We start from the raw sequence: 9543 nt of genomic DNA on the forward strand, positions 1-9543 counted from the left end.
TGTATAGCAAGTCGGAGTTGATGGATATCGTTTTAATGCTTCACCATAAATTAAAACGATATCCATCAACTCCGAGTACACGCAAACCATTTTTGACACTAACTACCCATTTTTGACACTCACTACTAAAAACCTATTGTAAACACCACAGATAACAGGTAAATATCTCAACGACGATTGCAAAATCCGAATTCAGTATTCGGAGTCGCTGAGGCCACGTGGCGAATGACGCTAGATACTACAGTTGTCCAGCTATGTAGTGGTTGAATGTACTATAACTTCAATATTTTTTTTCTCGGAAACTAAGGATTTTACAAAAATTTTTTTTTACGATATTGATGCCATTTGTCATGCTGCATCTATTCCCAAATTTTTTTGGATAAGTTGTGAATCACTCTGTATATTATTGTGTAAGATATTTTGGTATTTTGTTCATTATAGGTACATTAAACAAAATAAATAACATTTCATGTTTTTCTTTCTTGTTCTACTGAAAATTGCTATGTACTTACACTGAACTTGTACTGAAAATTAAATAATCAGAGATTTCTTAACGCAAATCGAAAAAACTTTTGTCGCAATAAAAATAAAAATAAAGATGAATAAATTTAATTACATTAAATTCAATACTCAGCAACACCCCTTGAGGCTATATATCGCAGATATAGAACGACAGTAAGTTCATATTACTTTCGCTATGCGATATTTCTAAACATAGTGCAAATTAATTCACACCATGGAATTTTTCTTAAACAAATAGTAATTTTATATTCGCATGCTTATTAATTTATTAAAATTCAGATAATATAGTAACTGTTAATATCAAGTATTCGCAAAATAAGTTTTAAAGAGGCCAAGCCAAAAATTAGAATGAATTTTTCAGAAAATATTGACTTTTGTTGAAACATTTAACTTTTAACATTTTAATAGTAACTTAGAAATATTAAATGAACTGCACGCTGTTGAATATCTAACGCATAGAGCTCATAAAATAATTGAATATATTTATTCTCATCCAGCCTGACATACAAGGTAAATTAAAGAAGCACAACAAAGAACAACTTATAAAAAAATTTAGTGATACAAATAATGAAAAGTTTTGTATTATAGTATTTATTTTAAATTGCTTATAGATTCATGAAATCTTATTAAATACATAAGTTTTTTAGGGTTTATGACGGTTGTAGCGAGGAAGTCAGAGCACATTTTTCCAATAACCAACTGACATGTTTAGAGAACATTTTTTTATTCTTAGTTATGGCTGGTTTATACTGACGTCCTTGGAAAAAAAGTAAGTGTATATATGTACGGTTAAAGTGTTTACTTGGTTAGTTAGTTTGTATACTAGCCAAGTAAACACCTTAACCGTAGTACACATTTATATTTTTTAATAGCCATAATTCATTAATGATTAAAATATTAAAACCTTTTGATGTGACCGCTTTCGAGCGGGACCCGAAAAACAAAACGTCAACTGTCGCAAAACACGCCAGTCTTCAAAAAGTTTGCGAAAAGTTACAGTTCTGTTTTATTCGACACAAGTTTGTGTTTTGTTTTTGTTTTGTCCGTTTAGTAGAAAACCGCCTTTACAGTTCTGTTTTATGCGACACAAGTTTGTGTTTTGTTTTTGTTTTGTCCGTTTAGTGGAAAACTGCCTTAAGAATCCGGGTTTGCCTTTTCCAAAAAACCATTACTAAATTCAGGGGAACAACAATCATAGATACCAAAAGAACGAAAAATGACCCGTTTTTCGACATATATTTCTTTGTAACATTGAACCCTAATTAAAAAAAGTAATTCTTTATTTTTTGTTTATTTGACGATTTTCTATAAAGTTACAACAACTGCCAATCAAAAAGGTTGAATATAAGGCTAAAGAATCCAACGTAGTATAGAAAAAGTAGGTCCATTCGTTATGGAAACATCGGACGACGATTTTTTGACAATGAAGGTAAGATCTCTTCTATTATTTGTTAAGATTTAAGATTTATTTTACTGGTTCAGATCGCCTTATCCATAGGAAAATTATAAGAGTAACATCCTTGTTATTAGCATTTCCGCTTCAAAAACACACTTGAGTAGAAAAGCTGTAGTTTATGCCAAGGAGAAGAATTATTTCAGTGAATATGTGTCGTTGAGTTCTTCGCACATATTACACAATCGATTATTTTTATGCAATAGCAAAGAAAAGTGCACCAAACAAGTCGTTGAAATATACATTGTAAAAAGTGTAAGTAAATTTGCAGAAGGAAATTCGAATAAACTGGTACGACAAAATTACAGTAAATATCAAATATTTCTAAATCAGAGAAAATTTACAATAGGCACATGAAATTTATACAGGGGCTTTCAGAAAGTGTTTTGCTTTAGGGGCTAAGTTTTGTGATAAATAACAAAAATAATAATAAACATAAGTATAGGTACCTAGTACTAGTAGTAATTTTTATTCTAACGCTAACTTAATTTTACATTTTATCATTTGGTTGCTCTTATCATCTGTATTTTGGTACAAAAAATGTAAAACATTTTAACTGTTTATTAAAATTTGCTTATCTCAAAAAAAATTACATCTGGATTGTAAATATCTAAGGGAATTAAAGTTAAGGAATAATTATTAATACTGCCCTCCAGGTAAAAACGATCCTTAATTAAACCGTATTACCAAGTAGTAATTATATTAATATTTAATCGGATTAAAATTAGGGGATAATCTTTAATATAATTGTCCAGGTAAAAACGCTTCTTATATAAACTAGGTCACCAAGTAATAAAATTCATATTTGATCCAGTTTTCCAAGTGTTACATGTTCTGTTTTTGTGTGTGTACTTCGTGTCGAGCGGGCGACAAAACGTAAAAGAAATGTCGAAACCGATCACATTGTAACGGGCAATCCGAAGAAATTAAAAGAAGTGGTACAAATCTTAGGCGCACACTTCCCAAAACTTATCAGCAAAGAACTGGATCTACCCGAGTTACAAGGTGAAATAGACGAAATAACGATATTAAAAGCCAAGGAAGCCTACAAACATGTACAGGGACCAGTAATTATAGAGGACACAGCATTATGCTTTAATGCCCTCAAGGGCTTACCAGGACCTTACATCAAGTGGTTTTTTGACAAATTAGGACCAGAAGGATTACCTACACTATTAGCAGGGTTTGACGATAAATCAGCTCAAGCCGTTTGTACGTTTGCTTATCATCCAGGAGGAGAAAGCGACGAAGTGATTTTATTCCAAGGCAAAACGGACGGACGGATTGTGAAACCTACACTACTGGCAGGGTTTGACGACAAATCAGCTCAAGCTGTTTGTACGTTTGCCTATCATCCAGGAGGTGAAAACGACGAAGTGATTTTATTTCAAGGCAAAACAGACGGACGGATTGTGAATCCCAGAGGACCCAGAAATTTTGGATGGGATCCATGTTTCGAAACTGCTGGATGTGATGTTACATATGCCCAGATGCGCAATGCAGAGAAGAATAAAATTTCACACAGGTACAAAGCATTGGCCCAACTCAAAAATTATTTATTGCAAAGAAGTTAATTGTAAATAAGTACAATGAAAGTTTGTATAATAACTTATAAGTATAAATTATTATATCAGACACTGTACTATGTTATTATATTGTACAATATAAAGACATAACTAAAATTTTATGGTTTTTCTTTCTAGTTCAATTGAAAATTATATACTGAAAATTAAAAGTAAAGAATTTTTAACGTAACGTGAAAAATATTTTTAATATACCTACATACAAGGATATAAATTAAAGAAATAATGGTAGTTTTCTTGCATGACATTNATTTATAAGCTTAAATTACTGTATAAGACACTGTACTATTTTGTTTATTGTACAATATACAACCATGACTAAAATTGTGTGGTTTTCTTCTTAATATAACTGAAAAATTATGTTCCTTATGAAAATAGAAGAAGGATTTTTTAAAGTAAGGTGAAAAATAATTTCACAAATTTTTTAACGTAAAGTGAAGAAGTGAACCATTAAAATTTACTGTATCAGTATAATCGTCTGCAAGGATATAAACTAAAAATATAATAGTAGTTTTCTTGCATAACTCATTATTGACTCGAAAAAAGTTGTATATATTTATATAATTACTACTAAGACTTAAAAAATGGAAAAATTATAGATATCTCATACCGCAAAAGCTGAAATTTGTTAATACAATAGCTAATTTAATAGGTTAAATGAAAAAAATACTCTACTTTATATTTAGTGAGAGAAAAGTGCTCAGCTGATAAAGTTAAAGATGCAACGCGCCCGCGCGTATAGCGATGTGCTGCGCCTTCAACTCGTCAGCTGAGCACTTATACACCACAAAAACTTCAGCGGACCACTTTTTCCCTATAACTGGTTAAGTTGACTATTACTTTACCAAATTTCATCTTTTGCGGTATCAGTTTACCTAGCGCATATTTTTGACTTGTTTAGGTGAAAAGCTGAGGCATAACCCTCCACTCTAAAGTCAGCGGAATGCGTTTTTTCTTTTGTTTATAACATAATTAACTTGTCGACAAAGTCTCAGCTTTTGCGGTATTATTTTTTTAATTTATTATTTTACGTGTTTGGGAGGCTGTCGCAGCTACACCCCCCGGAACTGCACGAGCTGGAGGTCGATTTACTTACTAGTAATACCAAATGAAGCGTAGGAAAAATTTTCAGCCTTTGCCAAATGACTAACTCAAAACGGTTGCTGGCTCTCGGGCTATTATATTATATTGAATACAGTGGTACAAATACAGACTGACTGACTCATTACCTTACAGAATACGAATATAAATTTATTAAAATTTAATTATAATAACTGACACTGTCAAATATTCTCTGGAAATTTTGAAGGGGAGATTTTAGAAATCAATGAAGCAACAATGGAAGACTGACTGCAGAAAAGGTCTTGGGTAAGGTAAGCTATGAANTAAAAATCGCATTTTTTTAAAACTTCTATATCTTCTAACGAAAAAAGATTTTTACGAAACTTTAAGGATATGTAGTCCTTGACAATTAGAATAAGTGCATTTATGTAAATTGCAAAATACTTACATAAAATTGAGTTTTTCAAAAAAAAACATTTGTGTCAAGTTTCAATAAATCTCTAAGAGCTGTACTTTCCTGTGCAACTTGTGCGCGTATTGCAAAATAATTGGAAATATGCATACGAAAAATCTACCAAAACTTTGATTTCTTTTTTTTTTAGATCGAAAAATGTAGATCTTTATCTTATCTTGAAATTTAATCGTAATGGAATTATTGCCATTTGAAAGCTGACATTTTTTCACGAAAAAAATGTTGTCGAAAAACCGATTTAAATTGGCAAATCAACGACAGCAAGATACTCGAAGATCTTCTCTACAAATACATCAACTTTTGTATTACCTACCCTAAATATTTTTTCAAATTCGGTACACGCCTTTATTCATCGAAATGCATTTTCTGATGTACAAACAATTTAATTATTTTGCCGGTGGCGTCTGTACAGGTTTTTTATTTTATATTTTTGAAGAAAAATATGTTACGAAACTGCTTTTTCTTAAAGTAAAAAATTATTGTTGAAATCCTCATTCCTTTCTGAGCAAATGTGGTGTCTTGAATTTTTTTCGTATGACGTACGGTTTTCGCATAAAAAATAAAATTCATTAATTTGCATCTTATTGGACCACTTACAAGAGAAAAAAAGATTTATGTAACTTTGAACAATAATTTATTTAAGATAATAACGTTTGAACGTTGAAATTATGAATTTACAGTAATCTACATACATTTTGGAATGGTAAAAGAAAATTACCCAGGTGCATGGCGTAACATATTTTTCTTCAAAAATATTCAATACAAAACCTGTACAGACGCCACTGGCAAAAATAATAAAATTTTACATCAGAAAATACATCTCGATGAATAGAAGGCGTGTACCAAATTTGAAAAAATATCTTGGGTAATATCAAAGTTATCATAAAAAATGTTTTTTCATAAAACTTTAGCACCCTGTAGTTCAAAAGTTAAGACTTATATATAGACATATGTTCATATGAAGTTTTTTTCTTAAAATGGACCCAAGAATAACCTCCTTAAATATTAACACGTTATTAAGAAACACCCTGTATATTAAAATAGAGAGTGTTATAGTCTTTCTGAATTCAGTTGATCATGTAAAAAAACGCCTGGCAATAAATTTTAATGAGTTTCATAGGCGTCCCTAAAAAAGTTTTCTGATAAAGGTAAAAAAATTATAATAATTTGTACCTATACCTATAATGTGCAGAAAATTTCTGTTGGCCAACAACATATTTGAATTATTTATGTCCTCAAACAATTTTATTATATTAATGATAAATTTCCTTTTGTTCCGATTCAAAAGGTCTTCAATATGCCATGTTGTAATAATATTATTTCTCCTTTTCGCAATTGTAATATCAATGATTAATAGAAAGTGCCTATAATAAATTAAAATTACCTGAATCACACCAAATTCCGCATTGCTGCACTGCACTGCTGGGCAATTTGTCGACCACTTGTCAATGGCTGAGACTTATTGCCCAGTGGCCCAATGCAGCTGTATTTGTATTTCGTTTGCCCGCGCTCGCATTCTTCATGGTTAAATAAATATGGGAACAAGTTTTTCAAATATTTCAATGCCGAGTTGCTGCGTCAGCGACTGAACTTGGTACATACTGTCNACTACAGTTGTCCAGCTATGTAGTGGTTGAATGTACTATAACTTCAATATTTTTTTTCTCGGAAACTAAGGATTTTACAAAAATTTTTTTTTACGATATTGATGCCATTTGTCATGCTGCATCTATTCCCAAATTTTTTTGGATAAGTTGTGAATCACTCTGTATATTATTGTGTAAGATATTTTGGTATTTTGTTCATTATAGGTACATTAAACAAAATAAATAACATTTCATGTTTTTCTTTCTTGTTCTACTGAAAATTGCTATGTACTTACACTGAACTTGTACTGAAAATTAAAAAGTCAGAGATTTCTTAACGCAAATCGAAAAAACTTTTGTCGCAATAAAAATAAAAATAAAGATGAATAAATTTAATTACATTAAATTCAATACTCAGCAACACCCCTTGAGGCTATATATCGCAGATATAGAACGACAGTAAGTTCATATTACTTTCGCTATGCGATATTTCTAAACATAGTGCAAATTAATTCACACCATGGAATTTTTCTTAAACAAATAGTAATTTTATATTCGCATGCTTATTAATTTATTAAAATTCAGATAATATAGTAACTGTTAATATCAAGTATTCGCAAAATAAGTTTTAAAGAGGCCAAGCCAAAAATTAGAATGAATTTTTCAGAAAATATTGACTTTTGTTGAAACATTTAACTTTTAACATTTTAATAGTAACTTAGAAATATTAAATGAACTGCACGCTGTTGAATATCTAACGCATAGAGCTCATAAAATAATTGAATATATTTATTCTCATCCAGCCTGACATACAAGGTAAATTAAAGAAGCACAACAAAGAACAACTTATAAAAAAATTTAGTGATACAAATAATGAAAAGTTTTGTATTATAGTATTTATTTTAAATTGCTTATAGATTCATGAAATCTTATTAAATACATAAGTTTTTTAGGGTTTATGACGGTTGTAGCGAGGAAGTCAGAGCACATTTTTCCAATAACCAACCGACATGTTTAGAGAAGATTTTTTTATTCTTAGTTATGGCTGGTTTATACTGACGTCATTGGAAAAAAAAATAAGTGTATATATGTACGGTTAAAGTGTTTACTTGGTTAGTTAGTTTGTATACTAGCCAAGTAAACACCTTAACCGTAGTACACATTTATATTTTTTAATAGCCATAATTCATTAATGATTAAAATATTAAAACCTTTTGATGTGACCGCTTTTCGAGCGGGACCCGAAAAGCAAAACGCCAACTGTCGCAAAACACGCCAGTCTTCAAAAAGTTTGCGAAAAGTTACAGTTCTGTTTTATTCGACACAAGTTTGTGTTTTGTTTTTGTTTTGTCCGTTTAGTGGAAAACTGCCTTAAGAATCCGAGTTTGCCTATTCCAAAAAACCATTGCTAAATTCAAGGGAACAACAACCATAGATACAAAAAGAACGAAAAATGACCCGTTTTTCGACATATATTTCCTTGTAACATTGAAAGTAAACCCTAATTAAAAAAAGTCATTCTTTATTTTTTGTTTATTTGACGATTTTCTATAAAGTTACAACAACTGCCAATGAAAAAGATAAGATATAAGGTTAAAATATCCAACGTATTTAGTATAGAAAAAGTAGGTCCATTCGTTATGGAAACATCGGACGACGATTTTTTGACTTTCTATTATTTGTTAAGATTTAAGATTTATTTTATTGGTTTAGATCGCCTTATCCATAGGAAAATTATAAGAGTAACATCCTTGTTATTAGCATTTCCGCTTCAAAAACACACTTGAGTAGAAAAGCTGTAGTTTATGCCAAGGAGAAGAATTATTTCAGTGAATATGTGTCGTTGAGTTCTTCGCACATATTACACAATCGATTGTTTTTATGCAATAGCAAAGAAAAGTGCACCAAACAAGTCGTTGAAATATACATTGTAAAAAGTGTAAGTAAATTTGCAGAAGGAAATTCGAATAAACTGGTACGACAAAATTACAGTAAATATCAAATATTTCTAAATCAGAGAAAATTTACAATAGGCACATGAAATTTATACAGGGGCTTTCAGAAAGTGTTTTGCTTTAGGGGCTAAGTTTTGTGATAAATAACAAAAATAATAATAAACATAAGTATAGGTACCTAGTACTAGTAGTAATTTTTATTCTAACGCTAACTTAATTTTACATTTTATCATTTGGTTGCTCTTATCATCTGTATTTTGGTACAAAAAATGTAAAACATTTTAACTGTTTATTAAAATTTGCTTATCTCAAAAAAAATTACATCTGGATTGTAAATATCTAAGGGAATTAAAGTTAAGGAATAATTATTAATACTGCCCTCCAGGTAAAAACGATCCTTAATTAAACCGTATTACCAAGTAGTAATTATATTAATATTTAATCGGATTAAAATTAGGGGATAATCTTTAATATAATTGTCCAGGTAAAAACGCTTCTTATATAAACTAGGTCACCAAGTAATAAAATTCATATTTGATCCAGTTTTCCAAGTGTTACATGTTCTGTTTTTGTGTGTGTACTTCGTGTCGAGCGGGCGACAAAACGTAAAAGAAATGTCGAAACCGATCACATTTGTAACGGGCAATCCCAAGAAATTAGAAGAAGTCGTACAAATATTAGGCGCAGACTTCCCAAAACAACTTATCAGCAAGGAACTGGATCTACCCGAGTTACAAGGTGAAATAGACGAAATAACGATATTAAAAGCTAAGGAAGCCTACAGACATGTACAGGGACCAGTAATTATAGAGGACACAGCATTATGCTTTAATGCCCTCAAGGGCTTACCAGGACCTTACATCAAGTGGTTTTTTGACAAATTAGGACCAGAAGGATTACCTACACTATT

At 30.7% G+C, this 9543-nt stretch overlaps 2 pseudogenes; both read left to right on the top strand.

The window, feature by feature from the left end:
* The first annotated feature begins 2860 nt into the window (after positions 1–2860).
* LOC108917047 lies at positions 2861–3549 on the top strand (annotated as a pseudogene).
* A 5692-nt stretch (positions 3550–9241) lies between these two features.
* The window catches only part of LOC108917048, a 6133-nt pseudogene continuing 5831 nt past the window's right edge, over positions 9242–9543 (top strand).

The sequence above is a fragment of the Anoplophora glabripennis genome, unplaced genomic scaffold (assembly GCF_000390285.2).
Source record: "Anoplophora glabripennis isolate ALB-LARVAE unplaced genomic scaffold, Agla_2.0 scaffold69, whole genome shotgun sequence".
Taxonomy (NCBI): domain Eukaryota; kingdom Metazoa; phylum Arthropoda; class Insecta; order Coleoptera; family Cerambycidae; genus Anoplophora; species Anoplophora glabripennis.